At 41.5% G+C, this 23409-nt stretch overlaps 1 protein-coding gene across 1 annotated transcript in view; it reads right to left on the minus strand.

Annotated features, from left to right (window-relative positions):
- Positions 1–22522, minus strand: part of tp53i11b (tumor protein p53 inducible protein 11b) — a 44257-nt gene extending 21735 nt beyond the window's left edge. The window contains exon 1 of the mRNA XM_026175705.1: positions 22378–22522. The gene's annotated coding sequence lies outside the window, so the exon portion shown is untranslated. The remainder of the gene's footprint in view (positions 1–22377) is intronic.
- Between the last annotated feature and the right edge of the window lie 887 nt (positions 22523–23409).

A 23409-nucleotide genomic window follows, 5' to 3' on the forward strand; every position in this document is an offset into this window, starting at 1 on the left:
AGTCCGGTGTTCTCGCCGGCTCTAGTGAGCCTTGAACCCCGGCTCACTATCGAGCTGGTGGGTAACAGACGTCTCAGAAAGCGTTGGAGCGCTTTTGAAAATATGTGGTGTCTTGATAAACTGAGCAGATATTTGAGGTTTACACAGCTACATTCTCGCCTGAAAACATGTTAAACGTTTATTTTGTGACCCAGAAAGAATAATAAGAGTAATATTAAACCTAACTAGTTGCCGCCGTTGTTGGAATCTGAGCAGGGCCACGCTATGAATTCTGGGATAGGTTGGGCCACGAAGCGACCCATCCTTCAAATCTGAGGAAATGAAGGGCGCGTTTGTCGGCCGCATTTGTCGGAGTCTTCGAATTTGTCGTGTCGCTGTAAAGTAATCTGCCTGCGGGCACACGAGTTTGCGGTTCCTGAATTTGGACACAGCTACGATACCGGACACAGCTTCTTCTTCTTCGAGGTTTAACGGCCGCTTGCATCCTCGTACATGCAGTGCTGCCATCTTCTGTTTCAGTCCGTTATTACACTCTTAAATCCTACTACTTATTCCTGCGTCTTTTGGGATCTTACAAAGCTTCAAACGACGCTTCGACTATTAAATTAGTCGTCAAAGATTTTAATAGTCGACGTAATCGTGACTAGTCGACGTGGCAGCCCTACTTATGACGCACATGAATCTGTGTTTACATTCACGCACAGAGTTGCTGTAGTTTGCTTTTGCAACATCCATATGCATAAATAGATAGATGTATAATATATGAATGTATCACAGTTGAATATTACACACCCGCTCTTTTTTCAAAAATAATTTCTGCCAGATATTTTCATCTAATCAGCCCAATTTACTAGTTGCATGCCGCAAAAAAAAGAACAGTGAGGGACAGCAGTACAAGTGAAAAAGCTTTGTTATTTATCAAATAATGTGCAACACAGCGGTGTGCAAGTAAGGTAGGTGGCTTATGTTTACCATCTGTTACACTGGGGCAATGTGGGGGATGAAATTGAGAGGGAGAGACTCTTCTAATATGAAGCCACAGAGGGCTGCCAGGCATTGTTGGGGTTTCTATCTCTGGAATCACTCTTTACACAGCAGGCTAACTGTGAAGCTATCGCAGAAGCTGCAGAATAGAGTGCCGACACTTGGCGTACACGCACACCTGGGAGAGGGGGGGGGGGGGGGGGGGGGGGTGTTCAGCACACACGGAAAAAGGATGAAATGAACGAGCTCCCGCCTTTAAATGTACACACGACAAAAATAACACAATGCTCTATGACGCCGTCTCTGCTGTAAGACACCAACCAGTAATTATTACTACTTACACATAATTATTATTTTTGCTGTTTAATTTGCTCATCTGTGCAGCAGCAGCATATTATTACACTGACACTATGATTTTTGGACTGTACTACATTAGTTTTAAACAGGCGTACCAAATAAACAGGCAACTCTGAAATCTGGAGAGTTTACTCAGGAGAACTGAAGGCCCTGGTGGTGTAGCACAACCACAGGTAGCTTGAAATACCAGATGTCAAATGCTTGTTGTCCAGAGTAACTGTTAGCCAACCATAATTAAACGAGCTAATGAGGCAAGCTTTAATGACGCACTACAAATGGTTATTAGTGGCTAAAACTCTGCATGCCCAATTTTCCCCAAGAGACTACTGCCACATTACAGGAGAATTTTGAGTATTTCATGGGAAACTCCAAATGATTCAGCATTAAAGCACTAAAGTAAAAAAAGGGTTGAGTTAAATCACTTCATCCATAATGATAACAGTTTACTAACTACAATCCTGTACGCTTTACTTTTTTTCTTTCGCTTGTTTGAAGACAGCTTAAGATAAGATAGAACTTTATTAATCCCTCGGGTGGGTTCCTCTGGGAAATTCGATTTCCAAAAAAGCACAGCACCGACAGAAGTTACAGTTACAGAATGTTATTTTATTTATTTATATATATATATATATATATATATATATATATATATATATATATATATATATATATATATATACACACACACACACACACATATACATACATACACACACACAGACAAATATAAATAAAATATACAAAGGGGATAAATAGAATAAATAGGAATAAAAAATAAAAATACAAGTGAATTGTACATTTCAAGTATTGAGTCTATTGCACTGTTGACTATTTACAAAAAGTATTGCACAAGGTATTGTACAGTGAGGTGCAGAGGCACTACAGCTTAGTTGTTCCCTCCTTTGTCCTCCTGTTTCCCCTCCCTCTCCCCTCCAGAGAGGAGTTAAACAGTCTGATGGCGTGTGGGACAAAGGAGTTTTTAAGTCTGTTAGTTCTTGTCTTGGGGAGAAGCAACCTGTCACTGAACAGACTCTTCTGGTTGTTTATGGCCGTGTGCAGAGGATGCCCAGCATTGTTCATAATGTCCAGCAGTTTTTTTTAGTGTCCTTTTCTCTGCCACTGTCACCAGAGTGTCCAGCTTCATGCTGACCACAGAGCTAGCCCTCCTGATCAGTTTCTCCAGCCTGGATGAGTCCTCCTTTGCTGTGCTGCTCCCCCAGCACACCACAGCATAGAAAAGTACTCCAGCAACCACCGACTGGTAAAACATCCTCAGGAGCTTCCTGCAGATGTTAAAAGACCTCAGCCTCCTGAGGAAGTACAGTCGGCTTTGGGCTTTTTTATACAGGTGCTCTGTGTTGCATGACCAGTCCAGTTTATTGTCCACCCACAGCCCGAGGTACTTGTACTTGTTGACCACCTCCTCCCCCTCTATCTGAACCGGCAGTGGACCTTCTCTGGACCTCCCGAAGTCCACAACCAGTTCCTTAGTCTTTGAGGTGTTGAGTTGCAGGTGGTTTGTGTGACTCCATGCGACAAAGTTCCTCACCAGACTTCTGCACTCCTCTTCCTGATCATCCCAGATACACCCCATGATGGTCGTGTCATCTGCAAACTTCTGAATATGGCATAATTCAGAGTTGTAGCAGAAGTCAGAGGTGTACAGGGTGAAGAGAAGAGGGGACAGCACAGTTCCCTGTGGTGCTCCTGTGCTGCTGACCACAGTGTCAGACGTGATGTCCTTCAGCCTGACGTACTGTGGTCTGTCGGTGAGGTAGTCGGAGATCCAAGCCACCAGGCAGGGGTCCACCTCCATCCTGTTCAGTTTTTCCTGAAGCATACAGGGCCGGATGGTATTAAAGGCACTGGAAAAGTCAAGAAACAGTATCCTGACCGTGCCTTTTCCCCCATCCAGGTGTGAGTGGGCTCTGTGTAGGAGGTACAGGATGGCATCCTCCACTCCGACACCCGCCTTGTATGCAAACTGTAGTGGGTCCTGGGCATGTTGTACCTGTGGTCGGAGGAGGTTGAGGAAGAGCCGCTCTAGAGTCTTCATAAGATGTGACGTCAGTGCCACCGGTCGGAAGTCATTCAGCTTGGGGAGGGAGCAGGCTAAATAGGGTATTAAAGACTCTCTCCCCCCCCCAAACAACACGTTATAGTTCCTCCTGGAGGATTTTAAAACACTCCCAGGCCAGACAAGATATCTAATCTCTACAGTGAGTTCTGGGTCATCCACTGGGTCTCCTGTGAGCTGGGTGTGGCAGGAAACTGCCAAAGGGTCAAATACCTGAACCAGCTCAGCTGGCTGCTTTCAATGCCGTGTCCTACATTGGTGTCCCTATGGCACAACTGAATATTGCAGCCCCTTCTTTTAGCCACTACTCAGAGTTCATGACCTCCGAGTGGTAAGTGGTGGAGAGTAGGTTGGCTGGTTAAGCAGAAACATCGCCTTCTAGCTCCGTTCTCTCGTCTCCACAGAGTTAAAGGAAGCACCAATCAGATGGCCAATCTCTAGCTCCATCTCCATCACTTGAGAAAAAGATCCTGGGATACTTTATTGAACTCCTTTATTAAAACTTTGTGTTACCAGTGAAACATAAGCAGTAAGTAAACTGGAAGTTCTTTCATTTTATTCTCCACCACTGAGAGAAACAAACTAAAGAAAACAAACCACACAGGTCCAGGGGACACAGCAGATATTTTAGTAGTTTGATGTGGAACAATGTATGATCTACATTGATACTCCAATATTATACTTGCACAGCATATTTAGGAAACCTAAGGAAGACCCACACAGGCTGTCTAACAATTTAATCTTAAATAAAGTCCTGCTAGTCCAACTTTCCTGTTGACATTTTCTGCGTTTCTTTGATCTTGCTTTTGTGCAGAGAAGCTAAAAATGGAGTATGATAATCTGCAGTTTCTAGAAGTGAAGCAGATGTTACCGCCCTCACAGGAAAAACACAGGGTTGAGAACATTTACTTTGTCCAGATGAGAACAAGGTCCAAAATCAACACCTGGTAAATGCCAAATGTGGGTAGAATTTTCATTTGGTATGTAAATGTGCCACACTGGCTATTAAATATTAACAAAATTAATATTCAAGGTTTAAAGCACAACGTACAAAAATCTATCACATTTTGGCATTCTCCTTTTCTCAGTCATCCTCAAGTTCAACAAACAACGAGCAAATACTCACCAATCAGACGCGGAGTAAACTAAGAGGTTGATTTCTATAGACGAAGAGTTTAAGCCGATTAAAACATCAAAAAATTTAAAACCTTACTATTCCCTTTTGTACTGACCACTGATAAATAAACGGTATGTCAAAGTTTTAGTTTTAAAGTATTTCAGTTAATCAATTGTTCTGAGGACAGATCCCTCAGCTGGCACAGTATTTCAAGACTTCGACTTGATCCTTGCTTTCTCAGCACGTCTTGCTTTCTGAAGCGTTACCTGGTTGCTAAGCAGCACTGCTGGATGACGAAGTGTACTCATTTGAGGTTTCAACTTGCGTCACTAAAACCATGTCCACGTGGAATTAATGGCTCAATAAAGATAAAAATAGAAATTCTTTAAGTACCCAACACGTTGGTGTTATTTCAACATCTATTAATATGTATTTTAGTACATCAAAGGTGTGCATTTATGTTCTCTGTGGTCTCATTTAGCATCCTGAGCGAAAGCAGTAGTTCTAGTAATGACTGTAAACACACATAAGCTGGTTTCCACAGAAATGTGTCCACTTTTATCGGCTATAAAGGTAAATCAGGATTTACCAAGCTATTAAGGTTCCCATGATAATTTTGTTATGATGATAGTGATTCTATCACACTTAATACACTGCAAGGCAATTATCAGTGATACCTCACGATATCTGTAAAGTGACTAAGGAAAAATAGGCCTAGAAAAGCCAACAAGCACTGCATTTTATATGCATTACATTCGTGCATCATTATTATTCCATTTTGATAATAGTTTGATAAGAGTTTCCTCTTCACAACAACAAGGTGGATACCTTTCATTTAGTTTAGCTTCACTTAACTGACATGCATGAGTGATGCAGGGCGCCATAAAGCAGCAGCTCTAAGACAAGTGGCTGCAAAATATCTATTCAGTGTACAGCCATACTGAAAGAGGAAGTCAGAATGTATTGCCATATCAATATTTTGTTCCATCTCTAAGTACTACCCTGCAACACATTCGAGTATGTATAGGTGAGTGAAACCAAGCACAACTTCCTTGTTGTGCCATAAACTGGGAAGCAGTCTTTTGAAGCACAAGATGATGTTGACGTTACCATTATTACCTGGCAGCATGACAATCACCATGTTCTGGGGCTCACACTAAACAAGCAATGAAGAAAATGTCAAACAAAACAAGTGAAATGGTCTGCAGTTATACAGCACATTTAAATCTTAGCAGACTCATCTTAGGTGTTATCCAAACTATTCAAGCAAGAAAGCATTACTTTGGCTGGCTCACAAAAAAAAAATAAAAAATAAAAAAATACAAATACATAAATAAAATCACACAGTATTTAAAAATGTCTTTAGAGACATAAGAGTTCAGAACACAGAGAAACAACCCTGAAACTGAAAAGCTGACTACCATTTTGTTCCATATGGGAGAGCAGCGTCACACACTGCTACCTTTCTCACGTTCACATCTTTTGTTAATCCTGGTTCTAACGTCATATACTGGGCTTAAAGGGCACATCAACCAGGTAGGTCCACTAATTGATGGAATGGACTGGGATCCTTGCCAATCTCAGCGAGTGCAACCAGAAAGCAGAGTGACTGGCACTATTGTCACAGATGAGGGACTGTACAGCATGCCCACATGTGCTTAACTAAATCAAGTTAAGCGCATGTGGACAACAATGGTCACGGCTGTAACAAACCATTTCATTATTTTGAGCTGCTTGTCTTATTCTTTTATGTATGCTGACAATCTTCTGCAGCTTTCTTTAGTCTGAAGAACTGCTATGATTATTGCTTCTACAGTGATCATCAAAATTAACCGTTTCACACTATAAACACTATAAACCACTGTGTATTATTAGCAAACCTAAAATGTCGAAAGTAAAGTACGTCCTGCAGAGAAGTGATCCATGGCAGTTTCATAAAGATTAATGTTGCTGATAAAAATCTTAAAGGTTAATTTTAAATACACTGCTGTTTAATCTACAGTAGGGCCAGTGACCGTAACGATGCTCATTAAAACAGGGTTTAATGAGCACAGAAAGAGGCCTACACCCTGATTATTAAAATACACCGACATAAACAACCAGAATGTCATTGATGCAGTGGTTCATCCACCTAAAGATCCATCACATGTCACAAGTTACTTCCCATTAATTAACAAACACGACCTTGGATTAACACAATTTGGATGAATCCCCTGAGGTAATCACTGTGTCCAACTTTCACTCAAATCTGACCATTATTCTAAGACGAGGAGTGATTCTTCTGAAAACGGGGAGAAAAGTGCCCATGAAGCAACACATGACCCTGAGCACAATTTGGATGAAGTAAATAGACTAAATTCCATTCATTATGTGATAATTTTGTATATGTTTGCCTAAATTCTGCACTGCTGAAAACTGCTTGTCCCACAAGCATGGCTAATGTATACTACTGTTCTTTTTGTATGGGCTATATGAATAAATTACTTTTTACTAAACCTGCTTGATAAATCTGACAGAAATAATACTTGTGAAATGTCTGTTTTTACGCTGATAATGAAAATTTTTCCGAACCCAAATTTCACTATTACATGGATGTTTCTTTACTTACAGTGTGCTTTTCAGTACTCTTGTGCTTTCACAAGCAGGTTTTCAGCTACTTTTGTCTTACTGTTCCTGCCCACAGCTCCTCTTCAGCCCTGGCGGCTACTAAAACAGGGAAGGCACAATTAGTAAGGCTTTCCAGCTGTGATGACCAGCCTCCCTCGACTGCTGCTCTTCCCCTCCCTTGCAGCTGAGCCACCAACCACACCTCACCGCATTAATAACAACAACAATAATAATAATTTAAACATTTCATCAAATTATGAATGGTTCTACATAACCAAGCTCTGACTCATTGTCAGAAATACTTGAATCAATTTCCCCTGTCAGTAAGAAAGCCATCTTCCAATGATAGAGCAATACACATTAGCGGTCCATGCCAACAGACTCACACACCATTCTTGTTAATATTCAGACTCTGCGACTGGTTTGTCGATCTTGCTCCCACACAGCAGACTCAGTGCAAATGATAAAGGTTCTCTGTGGCAGAAAATCAATACTTCGAACAATGCATTTTACAAATGGCCTTCAACTTTCCTCTCAATTCTATGCAGAAAGTACAAATCAGTCTTTACAAATGCAGTGATAAGGCGAACATTACTCTAACTTCTTAATTACACAGACAACTATATAAATAAACTTTGTTAGCAGACAGCAATAAATTGGACATAAATGGTAAATGGCCTGTATTTATATAGCGCTTTACTAGTCACTAAGGACCCCAAAGCGCTTTACATATCCAGTCATCCACCCATTCACACACTGGTGATGGCAGCTACATTGTAGCCACAGCCACCCTGGGGCGCACTGACAGAGGCGAGGCTGCCGGACACTGGCGCCACCGGGCCCTCTGACCACCACCAGTAGGCAACAGGTGAAGTGTCTTGCCCAAGGACACAACGACCGAGACTGTCCAAGCCGGGGCTCGAACCGGCAACCTTCCGATTACAAGGCGAACTCCCAACTCTTGAGCCACGATCGCCATAATTATGAGATGACAGATCAGAGATTATAATTTTGAGAAATCTAAAGCAGCCTACAGTCAAAATGACTATATGCTGCCAATTTAACAAATGGCACTAACAGGAATTAACTTTTTTCTCAAAGGCTACTGGTTTCATCTGACTGAAGCTTTGCTCTAAGTCGTCAGAATGTCCCCAAACTCAGTGTGTGTGAGGCCTTTGATGTGTGGATATCACCCTTTTATCCCAGATGCTTTTAAGCTTTATTAAAGTGCCAGAAAAATCAAAGCCACTTACTTAAATCGTGTTCAATAAACTTCACCAGTAGCAGAAATCTGTGTAGACCAACAGCTAATTAAATTGATTTTTACTTTCAGGTTGGGGGGAATATAAACAGTAAAACCAATGGGCAATGAACAATGCTGTCACTGTCTATGCTCAGGTATATGATGTTGGCACTTAATGGCAAGACCATGCAGCCAAATGTTTAGCACATGTGGAAGCAACAAGTGGCTCTATACCCTTTGCCATAGCCTACACTGTAGCTTAAGGTACACTTTCCCAGAGAAGTAAACAATGTATAGTGACTAGCAAGCAATACAAATCAAAAGGGATTTCAGTAAAAGCAACTGTTGTTTAACATTTATAAGCTCCAAGTCCAAGATGAACATTTCACTGCAGAGTAGGTATGTCACTAGAAGAGATGCTTACGATACTTTTCTATACAAAAATTATATTAAAGAAAAAAGTGACTGTACTTGTTTTTTTCCTTCTTCCAGAACTGAGAGGGGCACTGTAAGCCTATGACTTTTGTTTCTTTACATGCTGAAGATGGACAACCACAACAAGAGGAAATACTACACACAGAGATAGCAAGTAGTGCAACTGCCACCCTGACTCACTGATAAAGAAGGCAGTAAGTAGAACATAAAAGTACTTTCTGTTATTATTCCTTACTTGTCAGTGTAATATCAATTACGCTCCATAAGAATTTATATAATGCTTATGTATTATAAATGCTTAAGCTAATGTAATGCAACGTTGTAACTCGTAGTAACATTAGTAGGCTACCTAGCAACAATCCTAATATTTCAGTCTTTATTCCATTAGGCCTAAAACATTACATTTTAACTTTCTTCTCTGTCAGTAAATTCCTACACATAAAACTTCTGATCCAATTTCTGTATAGTAAGCCATTTATACAGTTTTTCCAGAGTTTTTTTGTCCCCATTCCTATCTCTACATTGCAATCTTTGTATACACCAAAACCACTTCCTAATAAATGTAAGCACATCTGAGCAACTCGCTAATCAGGTTTTTACTGAACACCACAAAGACCATGTGGGCTCAGCTGAGTTTACGCAGAAACAAATGAGGGAATCAACCTTAGCCAGTGGCAAATCAATGCTTGCATAAGATGGTTGATGTCCAAGCACAATAAGGTAGACATCTAATCATGAAGAAGGTTGCATTTATCTCCTAGTCCTTACTTCAATTATTCCCCTGGCAAAAGTCTAGTTGTGACTGCACTGCCTTAAACCATTTAGAAGAAAATTAAACCTTTCAATAGAAAGAAGAGTCTTGTCATTTTGCCTCACCAATGTCAGCAAACCACATCAGGTATAGTGCAGACAGAAGTATAACACCATTATAGCTGGACAACATGATTAAGAAATGTTTATGATACCCTTTAGATTTAATCACAGCAGGTCAAATAGTGAAAGAAATTCAAAATGATGAATGTACATTTTGGTAATACAAAAATAATATCTGATGGCCCATACAATCACCAAAAAAAAAAAAAAAAAAAAAAAAAAAAAAAACAACAACTCTTCCCCGTCACATCATGTCACGCTGCACTGATTGCATAATTTGTAATGTAATCAACCAATAACCATCCTGTAGAGCTTAATCACACAAATTGGAGACATATCTCACTCAATTTGGATTCTCATTTTCAACTGTGTTTCTACTTTTTACTTTAACATACAGAAGAATTATTCCTGGTGATTTCATCTCTAAACAAACTTATGAAGTGCTATTCAAAGTAAGCACTTTAAATTGGGTGATTTTATGCAACTTCGTGCACACATCAGGGTTTTAATGGCTGCTATCAAAACGATCGATGATATTTAAACGAAATCAACATGAACTCAAAAATATCTGAGAACAAGTGAAAAAAACCCAAAAACTGTGGTTGTCCTACTGCTTTGCAACGGTGCCTTGCTCTCCTTCTTTCTCTACTGTGCTTCTTGGGTGAGGATTCAGAGGGAAAAGAAATGAGAGGTCTAACTTTCTCTCTGAGCAATCACAAGCAATTTACAAGTAAATACAGCCAAAATCACAGCACAGTCATTGTCTGAACTGTCACACTCAGACCCTAACAGAATGGAGTTATTTGCCTATTTTAGACAAAATAGGGGAATGACATCAATAAGCAGGGTGACAAGCCTGAGCTTTAATATGCAGGATGACAAAGACTACCCTCAGCTTGACATTTTATCAGCAGTCATCTGAGAAGAATTCTTAATAGAGCCACTAGCCAGACCAAATGAGCAATGTCGATCTGAGGAGCGAGACACAACAAGTGTCAGTAGAAAAAGAAACTGGAACAAGGTGGTAAGGATGAATTGGGAACATGGTACTAAAACTAGCCATGCATGCCCTGACATAGAACACCCCCAAGCCATGAGCAGGGCCAGCCATCCAAGAAGCACGTGGTAAAGACACCTTTGGCAGGGATAGCTCAGTAGGTAGAGTGGTTGCCCCATGATCGGAAGGTCGGGGATTTGACTCCACTGTACGGCTACCCTGCAGTACCCCTGAGCAAGGTACCGACCCTACACACTGCTCCCCGGGTGCTGCATTGGTGGCTGCCCACTGCTTCACTGGGCGAATAGGTTAAATGCAGAGTAGCACATGGGGTATGTTAGTCCACTACAGGGACTAACACATTTACATTATTCTTATTATTATTATTTAGCAGACACCAAGAAAATAGATCTTCCTTGGAGCCAGCTAGAGGCAAAGGCACAAAGGCCTCTTGCTGATGGCGCCTACTTCCACAGGCACAAATGGCTAAAGAAGAAGAAAATGAGCCTTCGTCTTTAACCAATTTAAATAGTGACCTGCTGTGACCACTGTGATATGAGCTGCATGTGCATTATGCAGTCGAAAAACAAAGTGGTCAATGCTCACTTGATACTTGTCTTTATGCTTGTGCTCTGATCTAATTAATAAAAATAACAATAATCTAAATATGATATGCTAGCTCATTACACATTTAAAGTTTAAGGCAGAATTAATAATCAAGTAACTAATAAATGTATTTAGACTGGTCAAGAGAGCACTGGCTGTAGCCTGGACAGTTACAGTGGGGCAAAAAAGTATTTAGTCAGCCACCGATTGTGCAAGTTCCCCCACCTAAAATGATGACAGAGGTCAGTAATTTGCACCAGAGGTACACTTCAACTGTGAGAGACAGAATGTGAAAAAAAAAAATCCATGAATCCACATGGTAGGATTTGTAAAGAATTTATTCGTAAATCAGGGTGGAAAATAAGTATTTGGTCAATAACAAAAATACAACTCAATACTTTGTAACATAACCTTTGTTGGCAATAACAGAGGTCAAACGTTTACTATAGGTCTTTACCAGGTTTGCACACACAGTAGCTGGTATTTTGGCCCATTCCTCCATGCAGATCTTCTCGAGAGCAGTGATGTTTTGGGGCTGTCGCCGAGCAACACGGACTTTCAACTCCCGCCACAGATTTTCTATGGGGTTGAGGTCTGGAGACTGGCTAGGCCACTCCAGGACTTTCAAATGCTTCTTACGGAGCCACTCCTTTGTTGCCCGGGCGGTGTGTTTTGGATCATTGTCATGTTGGAAGACCCAGCCTCGTTTCATCTTCAAAGTTCTCACTGATGGAAGGAGGTTTTGGCTCAAAATCTCACGATACATGGCCCCATTCATTCTGTCCTTAACACGGATCAGTCGTCCTGTCCCCTTGGCAGAAAAACAGCCCCATAGCATGATGTTTCCACCCCCATGCTTCACAGTAGGTATGGTGTTCTTGGGATGCAACTCAGTATTCTTCTTCCTCCAAACACGACGAGTTGAGTTTATACCAAAAAGTTCTACTTTGGTTTCATCTGACCACATGACATTCTCCCAATCCTCTGCTGTATCATCCATGTGCTCTCTGGCAAACTTCAGACGGGCCTGGACATGCACTGGCTTCAGCAGCGGAACACGTCTGGCACTGCGGGATTTGATTCCCTGCCGTTGTAGTGTGTTACTGATGGTGACCTTTGTTACTTTGGTCCCAGCTCTCTGCAGGTCATTCACCAGGTCCCCCCGTGTGGTTCTGGGATCTTTGCTCACCGTTCTCATGATCATTTTGACCCCACGGGATGAGATCTTGCGTGGAGCCCCAGATCGAGGGAGATTATCATTGGTCTTGTATGTCTTCCATTTTCTGATGATTGCGCCCACAGTTGATTTTTTCACACCAAGCTGCTTGCCTATTGTAGATTCACTCTTCCCAGTCTGGTGCAGGTCTACAATACTTTTCCTGGTGTCCTTCGAAAGCTCTTTGGTCTTGGCCATGGCGGAGTTTGGAGTCTGACTGTTTGAGGCTGTGGACAGGTGTCTTTTATACAGATGATGAGTTCAAACAGGTGCCATTCATACAGGTAACGAGTGGGGGACAGAAAAGCTTCTTACAGAAGACGTTACAGGTCTGTGAGAGCCAGAGATTTTCCTTGTTTGAGGTGACCAAATACTTATTTTCCACCCTAATTTACGAATAAATTCTTTACAAATCCTACCATGTGGATTCATGGATTTTTTTTCCATATAAACACACAATTTGCGTTTGAAAGAGTCTGTGTGATTACACCAACTTGCAAACTCAAAGTTTGTGAATCACGTCATAGGAAATGAGACTCCCATCCTTATCTAAACCATCACAGCAGGAAAAGTCACTCACTGCTGAACAAAGGTTGGCCAACTTGGACCAGGGACATCTTTTCTGCTGACAAACACAGTCGCTACCAGATGTGTTTGCCTAAAAGTAATAGGCAGCTTAGGAAAACTGGATGATAAACATTTTTATAAGCAATAATTCCAGCCTTTTAGGCTTACTTTGTCCCTTTTAATTAACAACTGCTTAATTATTTGTAACAATTATTTGAAACAATATAAACATAACAACTTTGAAAAAAGGTATAAAGACATGTTTTACTCTTTGGCTACTGTCCAGAAAAATCAAGTAAACAAGAAAAGAAGCAATTGATTAATGAAAACTTTATCTTAAATGTTGCTCAACAATACTTAAATTAATCATCCAAGTTTGCTATTGGAATAGAAATCTAGTGACTTTGGTAGAAGACCTGTTTCAGTGAAAAGACCTTTAGATGAACCTGGAACGTGAAAGTAATGCATAATGAAGTAAAAGAGTAACAGTTGTGAGTTTAGCAGAATCCAAATGTTCAGTGGTGAACTTATGATGAGGAATCTGTGAGTGAATAAAGAAACCAAACCATACCATAGGGATTACTGAACCTCCACAGGGGTGGCATGGATGTGACACTGATCCTACAGGGAGATGAAGCTGCTGCCTTAATTCTCAACATTTAGCAGAGGAGAGCCTTTCTTTTATTTCATCACACTGTAGGTTTGAATCCTAGCAGTAAAAGGGTGCCAGGAAGTCAGCTAACCAGCCATACAGTGGGGCAAAAAAGTATTTAGTCAGCCACCGATTGTGCAAGTTCCCCCACCTAAAATGATGACAGAGGTCAGTAATTTGCACCAGAGGTACACTTCAACTGTGAGAGACAGAATGTGAAAAAAGAAAAATCCATGAATCCACATGGTAGGATTTGTAAAGAATTTATTCGTAAATTAGGGTGGAAAATAAGTATTTGGTCACCTCAAACAAGGAAAATCTCTGGCTCTCACAGACCTGTAACGTCTTCTGTAAGAAGCTTTTCTGTCCCCCACTCGTTACCTGTATGAATGGCACCTGTTTGAACTCATCATCTGTATAAAAGACACCTGTCCACAGCCTCAAACAGTCAGATTCCAAACTCCGCCATGGCCAAGACCAAAGAGCTTTCGAAGGACACCAGGAAAAGTATTGTAGACCTGCACCAGACTGGGAAGAGTGAATCTACAATAGGCAAGCAGCTTGGTGTGAAAAAATCAACTGTGGAAGCAATCATCAGAAAATGGAAGACATACAAGACCAATGATAATCTCCCACGATCTGGGGCTCCACGCAAGATCTCATCCCGTGGGGTCAAAATGATCATGAGAACGGTGAGCAAAGATCCCAGAACCACACGGGGGACCTGGTGAATGACCTGCAGAGAGCTGGGACCAAAGTAACAAAGGTCACCATCAGTAACACACTACAACGGCAGGGAATCAAATCCCGCAGTGCCAGACGTGTTCCGCTGCTGAAGCCAGTGCATGTCCAGGCCCGTCTGAAGTTTGCCAGAGAGCACATGGATGATACAGCAGAGGATTGGGAGAATGTCATGTGGTCAGATGAAACCAAAGTAGAACTTTTTGGTATAAACTCAACTCGTCGTGTTTGGAGGAAGAAGAATACTGAGTTGCATCCCAAGAACACCATACCTACTGTGAAGCATGGGGGTGGAAACATCATGCTATGGGGCTGTTTTTCTGCCAAGGGGACAGGACGACTGATCCGTGTTAAGGACAGAATGAATGGGGCCATGTATCGTGAGATTTTGAGCCAAAACCTCCTTCCATCAGTGAGAACTTTGAAGATGAAACGAGGCTGGGTCTTCCAACATGACAATGATCCAAAACACACCGCCCGGGCAACAAAGGAGTGGCTCCGTAAGAAGCATTTGAAAGTCCTGGAGTGGCCTAGCCAGTCTCCAGACCTCAACCCCATAGAAAATCTGTGGCGGGAGTTGAAAGTCCGTGTTGCTCGGCGACAGCCCCAAAACATCACTGCTCTCGAGAAGATCTGCATGGAGGAATGGGCCAAAATACCAGCTACTGTGTGTGCAAACCTGGTAAAGACCTATAGTAAACGTTTGACCTCTGTTATTGCCAACAAAGGTTATGTTACAAAGTATTGAGTTGTATTTTTGTTATTGGCCAAATACTTATTTTCCACCCTAATTTACGAATAAATTCTTTACAAATCCTACCATGTGGATTCATGGATTTTTTTTTTCACATTCTGTCTCTCACAGTTGAAGTGTACCTCTGGTGCAAATTACTGACCTCTGTCATCATTTTAGGTGGGGGAACTTGCACAATCGGTGGCTGACTAAATACTTTTTTGCCCCACTGTACGAGGGTGTTGAAAACGTCAGACGTAATGTCTGTGTGCTCCTGAGGATAAATGAATGGAGACTTTGTTTAAATGGCAAAGGTGAAACCATGGGGGGGAATGTCTCAATGCAGGAGCACATACGAGCAGCCAAAACAATCACAATGTTCCACTGTGAGCACAAATACGCACAGACTCAATTAACCCAACTCCACAGCATAGCTCTGTGAGCAGCTAACCAGCACAGCATGAATTATTTCTTATTGTGAAAGGCAGCAGGTCTTTTACCAGACATACTCATTTCTGTTTCATTTCACTGCTGACTTCTTTCACTCCTGTGCTATTGTACAGGAGTGAAACAAACCAGCTGTAGTGCTTAACACAGATTTAGATTCTATTGGTTATTTATTCTATGAGCATATGCACACCCATGGGTGCATACTGTTCTGTTACAGCTGTGCATGCTTGCACGTGTACACTTGCTCACTGTTTATCACAGATTCAACCAAGATGACTAAAAGAGAAATCTCAGTCAACAAGCTATTTCAGATAAGATAAGATAAGATAAGATAAGATAAGATAAGATAAGATAAGATAAGATAAGATAAGATAAGATAAGACTTTATTAATCCCTCGGGTGGGTTCCTCTGGGAAATTCGATTTCCAAAAAAAGCACAGCACCGACAGAAGTTACAGAGTTATACACACACACATATATATAAATACAGAGACAATATAAATAAAATATACGAAGGGATAAATAGAATAAATAGGAATAAAAATAAAAATACAGTGAATTGCACATTTCAAGTATTGAGTCTATTGCACCGTTGACTATTTACAAAAGTATTGCACAAAAGGTATTGCACAGTGAGGTGAAGAGGCACTACAGCTTAGTTGTTCCCTCCTTTGTCCTCCTGTTTCCCCTCCCTCTCCCCTCCAGAGAGGAGTTAAACAGTCTGATGGCGTGTGGGACAAAGGAGTTTTTAAGTCTGTTAGTTCTTGTCTTGGGGAGAAGCAACCTGTCACTGAACAGACTCTTCTGGTTGTTAATGGCCGTGTGCAGAGGATGCCCAGCATTGTCCATAATGTCCATCAGTTTCTTTAATGTCCTTTTCTCTGCCACTGTCACCAGAGTGTCCAGCTTCATGCCGACCACAGAGCTAGCCTTCCTGATCAGTTTCTCCAGCCTGGATGAGTCCTTCTTTGCTGTGCTGCTCCCCCAGCACACCACAGCATAGAAAAGTACTCCAGCAACCACCGACTGGTAAAACATCCTCAGGAGCTTCCTGCAAATGTTAAAAGACCTCAGCCTCCTGAGGAAGTACAGTCGGCTTTGGGCTTTTTTATACAGGTACTCTGTGTTGCATGACCAGTCCAGTTTATTGTCCACCCACAGCCCGAGGTACTTGTACTTGTTGACCACCTCCACCTCCTCCCCCTCTATCTGAACCGGCAGTGGACCTGCTCTAGACCTCTTCTAAAGGAAGTAAAACTCACAAGGTTTCCATTATTAACTTGTTGTCCCCAGATCGCTCAGGGTCTCTCACATGGTCTGCTTTCTGTACTCTGTCGCTCACCCCTGCGCTGCTATGCAAGCCAGTCTGCTGCTGCAGGGGGCCCTTTATAACCACATTTGTACCCTAGGGATTCCCACAGTGGAGGCTGTGGACCGACAGGCACCACTGGTTGGGGTGAAGGGGCTTTAGAGTCAGAAGTCCCAGTCAGATAACCCTGTGTCCCCTGGAGCCCACATGTGTTTTGTTTTTTCTGGGGGGTTTTTCACATACGAATTATATTTAAAGTATAAGGAAATCCCCCATATATAGGGATGGGTACCGGTATCCGGTGCCATCATGGCACTGGTTCTGACATAAACGGTAGTAACCAGACCGAAAAGCAGCGCACATTTCGGTGCTTTTTTTTCGGTGCTTTTTTTTCCTGAGCTGTGATACACTTTAGATTCTAGCCAATCATTTTACATTTCCAAGGATAGTAGGCGGGTCCAGGTACGTACGTTCTTTTAGAGCAGAGCTACAGATTAAAAACGCCCAGGGCAAAGTGGTCAAAAGTCTGACTGTACTTCACAGCAAAAGATGCAAACTCAACAGCCTGCAACAAGTGCTTTAAGCTGATACTGTGATACTGTCAAAGGAGGTAACACCTCAAATCTGATGAAACACCTGGCGACGCATAGCGTTTTTTTTTTTAAAAGCCGAGAAATGTGCCGTATTTGATAGCTTGCTGCGAGACATCACACCGAGCACATCTACTGCGGGTGTGGTGCCTGTTATCAGACCCGGAGTTTGCAACATCCCCAAAAACCCGAAAAGGAGAGTCCTGGCCCCTAGCCCTGCCAGTGTAGCAGAAATGATGACGGATGATGATGGCAGCAGCAGCCGTTCTTCTCTGCGTGAGTAGCTTAATGTTGTTCGTGTGTAATTTACGTTGAGTAGGCTAACCACGTTAATAAATTAATGCATGTAAGGTGAACTAGCAAACGTCATCATAGTTACATGTGGCTGTCTTCTTGTTTGATGGCAGATACTCCCTTCACCCTGGCCAAAACAAAAAGGCTAAAATGACCAAAGAAAGAGTGGAAAACAGTTAAACATGAGAGGTTTTTGGACAAAGTTTGTGTTTTTTCCATTGTTTAAGCAGTGCTTCCAGCCAAGAGTGATACCATATATGCCCTATAGCTGCAGAAAAGGCTAACATTGTTATCTTTTTACAAAAAAAATAAACAGCTGAACATGAGAGGTTTTTGGACCAATTTTGTGTTCTCCATTCTTTAAGCACCGGTTTGAGCACCGTTTGAGCACCGGCACCGTTTCAAAAGTACCGGTATCGGATAAAACCTAAACGATACCCATCCCTACCCATATATAGTGCAAAACTTTTAAGTTTATGAATAATCAAGATGACTGACCAAAATAGTTGTGATTATGATTTTTGCTGTAATCAAACAGGCTTAAAGCTTTTAAAAAAACAAAAAAACAAAAACAGAGCAATATAATCAAGGGTCTCTTCTGTAAGCCTCTAATCTTGCTGATGAATTCAATCTTCACCGTCTCTGACTGCAGTTGCCGATGGCAGTCTTTGTTCTGCTCAGCAGTCTTGCTAAGCTTGGCATAGCAGCACACGAACCAGCTCTCCACCTGCTGCCAGTTCTGATTAGAGTGGCCTCCTAGCTCCCTGTGGAGCTCCGAGCAGAACAAGGACTACCATCACCAGCTGCAGTCCAAGATAATAGATAGATGAGATCCTCTCTTAAAACGCCTAAAGGATAACTGCAGGTGTTTGAATCAAACTGTCCAGTAAGCCACTCCGTAGGCATAACAAAGGGCAGAGGAGAGCAGGTTAGCAGCAAAAATGAGACAAGAGTTGTGGACAATTAAACTGATAATGAATGGCATCGCTGTTTCAGAAAAAACAAAAAAACAAACAAACAAACAAACCAAAAAAGAAAAAAAAAAACGTAGCCTGTGTGTAAGAGGCTTTACTCTACTTCCTGATTATAAATACTATTAGCTGTGGTCACACCTTGAGCATAAGGATGCAAGTGAGTCTGACAAAAGATTACAGTAATATTGCAGAAGGAATTACAGTGCTCATCAAGGAAATGGACCCAGGATGAGATTTTGTAGAGTCTGTGTGGAATTCTCAAAATGAAAGGCCTTGCCAAATATTCACTAAAATTGTCCAGTCTTTTGCCAACATTCAACCACAGAACCACTTTTCTGCATTTCCTAGATCAATAAGTCTACAACCTCCATAAAACGACAAAATCTAAAAAGCAACATGGAGTCTTAGCTTCTCTAATCTTGTCCACTAGGAATAAACAGGGACTCATCTGCTGAGTCTGCTAACCCAGAGTCACAGCAGACAGAAGGAAATTAAAAGCAAAGACACCAGGAAGAAAGCCATCTTCACTGGCATGACAATATTGCTGGTGCACAGTAAGCCCTGGAGACAGACCAGAAGTCAGTAGAAAAAGATTAAACTAAATATAGCTTACCACAGTTTCGCTCAAGTAAATCATATTTGTTGCTATTTTGAGGATAGCCTACATCTAAAGAGACGATTATGAAAGGAGCACAGTAGAAGATGCCTTTATTCAGGGATGTGGTTTGAACAAAATTCTTACTCTAACCATTTACATAACACTTAAAAACAAGGCTTAAGGCAAAACTCTGATTTTTCCCCTACAGCAACAACGTGTGCTACATTTTCATTTTTAAAGGATAATGCAATAGAAACAAATGTTCTCTGTGTTAAAAATGGAATAGCTAGTTTGGGTCCATGCTGGTGCACAGTGTTGTGAACTGAAATATTTTTAAAATCACTGAGAGGTTAATACAAAAAAATGTTACCATGTGCTTTTCTTACCCATCAGACAGTAAAACAAGAATGTTTATGTGCCTGTGGGACTGCCCAGAGCTGTACTCTGTGCTGCTGCTTGTCTCAGTGCGCTCTGATATAAGACTACACAGACACATAAACATATCTACATATGCTTCTGCTTAACTCTCACAGGATGATGTTGGCCTCGCAGCCCAACTCCACTGAGACCAGCCCAACTCCCTATCCAGCCTGGTGGAGTGCACAGGGACACAATCAAAACCTGCAGTTCTGCACTGCAGGCACCCCTCTCAGGATTTCATTGGTCAGACAGATAATAAGCACAGTTGCATGACAGTGTGTGCTACTTCTGTGTGACACAGTGAACCGTGATATTGTTCTGCATGAGAGCCATTAGTGAGAAGGGCTTGCAACAAAAGCCAAAACAGTCTTTGAGGGTTAGCTAAGGTGACGGTATCCTGCAGGCAGAAGCGTTCACAGGAAAGGCAAATTGCCCAAAAGGTCAACATCGAGCCACATCTGACCTCTTTACTAGAGCCACTACTTCATTCAGAGTGCTACTATGTTAACAATAAAAATACCTGATGGTTAGATTATCCTCACTTAGCTTAAAAGATTGGCTAATTCTGAGCAAGTACCTCAGCTGGAAAACATGTTTACATCAATACAGCCACAGTATCACAAAAAGGCATCCAGTGCTGCCCACTCAACATCAGGTTTTTGTTGCGGGTTTTTTTGTTTGTTTTTTTAAATTTCACAAAGGTGGGAACTTTGTCGCCATGACCACTAAGAATAAAGATCGAAGCGCAGTTTACCATTTCCCATTTCCTTGACCAATAAGAAACCACTGCCCACACAGAGAGCCTGGATGAGATGTCCAAGTGCAAGATGATTAGGGGGAAAACAGTGCGACTCAAATGCATGCAAAAAGGGATGGGGGGGGGGGAGCTCCATTCATGAGAACAGCAATCCAGTGATGCAATTTTAAAGGCTTCAAGCTGAGAGGAAAAGCCCTCATTTGTCTCCTCGTGTGACATTTTGAAATATTAGATTTTTTGCAAAAGCTTCTGAGGCGCTTTCATCATGCTGCTTTTTGTCTGACTCATACCAGCATCATGAGTTAGGTGTTCAATCGCTTGTTGCCTTGCAAACAAGGGCGTGTCAATAAGCACGCATGAACCGAGTAGCGGTATCACTGAGGGAGGGGAAGGGGGAAAAAAAAAAAAAAAAACAAACAAACAAAAGAAACCCCACCCACACACACACACACACACACACACACACACACACACACACACACACACAACTCTTCACCATCTACCCTTCCAGCTCAACATGTTCAGCAAATTCAGCAGGCAGAAAGTGGAAAACGCACTTTTAGTTTAGATTTCAATCAGCAACTCTCAGGAGAAAAAGAAGCGAGACTTTCCCCTCAGACAACTAAACACTCACAGCATGACTGTTTATTCAGCATCTACTGAGGGATTGCTGAACTCTGCTTGGGACAAGTCTTGACACACCAATTACTAATGTGACCCGCAGGCGTTAAGCAGGCTCCCACACACTGAGGGATTTTTAATTTCCTACAATGAGGGGCAGCTCTTTAAACACACGTCAAATCAGTAGCCATGCTTCATCTTAATTCATCTTAATTACAATTTCAAAAGAAAGCATAAATGTGGACAGTGTACACTTGCAGAAATTCCTTTCATTTTTATATTACAAACACTGCAGCACACTGAGGCATGCATGCATGTGTCCTCTCTTCTCTTTATAATAAACACAGCTGCTTCTGAGGCATTTCTCAAGAAAACACATTTAGATGTCATTCTAATCTGCCAGTATAGGAAGATATTAGTTTGTTGTGGCTTTCAATGCCCAACCACTCTAGTTAAAATGAGTTTCCACCTCTGTCATTAAGCCAATGCCTTAACTTGTTTAAAAATAATAATAAATGTATAACGAAATCCATAAACTTGGAAGACTGCTATTTAAAACCAAGCCAAAAGAAATACAGTATAGACTGTGTCGTGTTGAATAACGACAGTAAAATGCTTTTAAGCCGGATAATCAAACAATTATTAGCTGCTCCCAAACATGTACTGGGTGGGGTGCAGCAGCTCAGACGTTGCCACAGATAGTTAGGAAGCTAATGTATAGCTAAAAATTAAATACTAACACAGCCTTTTATCCTTATAGCTTCAACGCTACGCTAGGAATAGCGTTAAACTTAATGAGGTGGGGTTTGACAGAACTGTTCACCACTTTCAACTTCATTGTCCCCCGGCTGTGGTAGCATACTATTAAAGCTTTTAAGAAAGTTGAAATAAACGACTCATACAACAGGGGGAAAAAAACTAACGGGTGCGAACAAAATTTTAAAAAAAAAATAAAAAAATAAACCTCTTTCAGGAAGGAAAAAAAAGCTTTCCGAGTCATGCAGCGCATAATGACTTCTATTTTATCTGACAGTTAACAATTAACTCTCCGAGACGAAAACAAAGCGTGAAGCATCTTAAAGTAAAACTGTAGTTCGTTAAAAAGGAAGAGGAAAGACGGGAAATGTGCCCAAAACACGAGGACGTGTGTGTAACTTACAGCTGGAAGCGGAGCGGTATCCAAAGTTTGCCTCAGAGGGAGACGTAAGCTGCGGTTACAGCGGGAGAGCAGAGCGGGCTTTGTGGAGGTTCATCGCAGCGCTCGGCGCTTTCACAGACCCCGGAGCAGCAAACAATCGTCAACCGCGCTACCGTAATAACCGGCGCTCACACCAGGGCGCACACGCACATTCTTCTACCGTAATACACAGAGTAGCAAAAGCCCGCCAGAGTGATCCACAGGCCAAAAATTTTAAAAGCAAAATAAAGAATGGTTTAATGAGTGTGCTGATCTGTTATTCGCGGTAAGTAAAAACATAAAAAAACCTTGAAAGTATTTTTACTTCATTTGTTTGTGTTTCTTTCCTAAGTTAGTCTTTAACTTAGAAAAGTTAAGTCTAGTAGATGACCAGTGGCTCCCTGTGACTTTGGGGAAAAAAGAGAAATGTGGCATTAACGTAGTTAAAGTACAAAAAAATCACATAAAACCCACTGCAGGGTAGTCATATGCGATTAAAGATTATAAGTGCCACCTACAAGTAATTCTGTAAGGCTAAATGTGCTTATAAGACATTTAGCAGCCTTAATTCTGTAAGGCTAAGCAGCTTGAAAAGAAAGCTGCTGGACTTCAGTTTTTTGAAGACATTTCCACCTCCCATCAAAGAAACTTCTCAAGTTCAAGGTCATTGAACTACCATGGCGAGTACACAAACACATGCTTAATAGACTGCTTCAACTTCATTATAAGGCTCATATATTTTGAAGCTCCATAAAAATCTTGGGGATGGAGGAAAATCTCCCAAAAGGCCTATTATGTATAGAAATAAAAAATAAAATTAAAGTCATTACAGGCCTTAAATCTTTCACAGTAAGAGGTAAAGTGTCAGGTAAACGCACATCAGAGCTGTTGCCATTTTAATATTACTGTTTTTCAGAATCACAGAGCAATAGCAAATGCTATAAACTAACTATGCAGCCCTTCACTTTCATGCTGTTTACTGGAATTAAGCTAAACTGCCTCATCGCCAAAATA

The sequence above is a fragment of the Astatotilapia calliptera genome, chromosome 7, assembly GCF_900246225.1.
Source record: "Astatotilapia calliptera chromosome 7, fAstCal1.2, whole genome shotgun sequence".
NCBI classification, from domain to species: Eukaryota; Metazoa; Chordata; class Actinopteri; order Cichliformes; family Cichlidae; genus Astatotilapia; species Astatotilapia calliptera.